The 284-nt window shown below is 46.8% G+C and overlaps 1 protein-coding gene across 1 annotated transcript in view; it reads left to right on the top strand.

Moving 5' to 3' along the window:
• The window catches only part of LOC107569016 (rab3 GTPase-activating protein catalytic subunit-like), a 43,261-nt gene that overhangs the window by 27,853 nt on the left and 15,124 nt on the right, over positions 1-284 (top strand). The window lies entirely within an intron of this gene.

Genomic DNA, 284 nt, shown 5'->3' with positions numbered 1-284 from the left:
GTGTGTGTGTGTGTGAGTGTGTGTGTGTGTGTGTGTGTGTGTGTGTGTGTGTCTGAGTTTGTGCATGAGTGTGTGAGTTTGAGCGAGTTTGAGTGAGTGTGTATGTCTGAGTTTGAGTGTGCATGAGTGTGTGAGTTTGAGTGTGCATGAGTGTGTGTGAGTATGAGTGTGTGAGTTTGAGTGTGCATGAGTGTGTGTGAGTTTGAGTGAGTGTGTGTGTGTGTGTGTGTGTGTCTGTGTTTGAGTGTGCGTGTGTGTGTGTGTGTGTGTGTATGTGTGAGTGA

This window comes from Sinocyclocheilus grahami, unplaced genomic scaffold (genome assembly GCF_001515645.1).
Source record: "Sinocyclocheilus grahami isolate Dianchi unplaced genomic scaffold, SAMN03320097.WGS_v1.1 scaffold1303.1, whole genome shotgun sequence".
In the NCBI taxonomy this organism is placed as follows: domain Eukaryota; kingdom Metazoa; phylum Chordata; class Actinopteri; order Cypriniformes; family Cyprinidae; genus Sinocyclocheilus; species Sinocyclocheilus grahami.
This window is presented reverse-complemented; position numbering and strand designations above follow the sequence as displayed.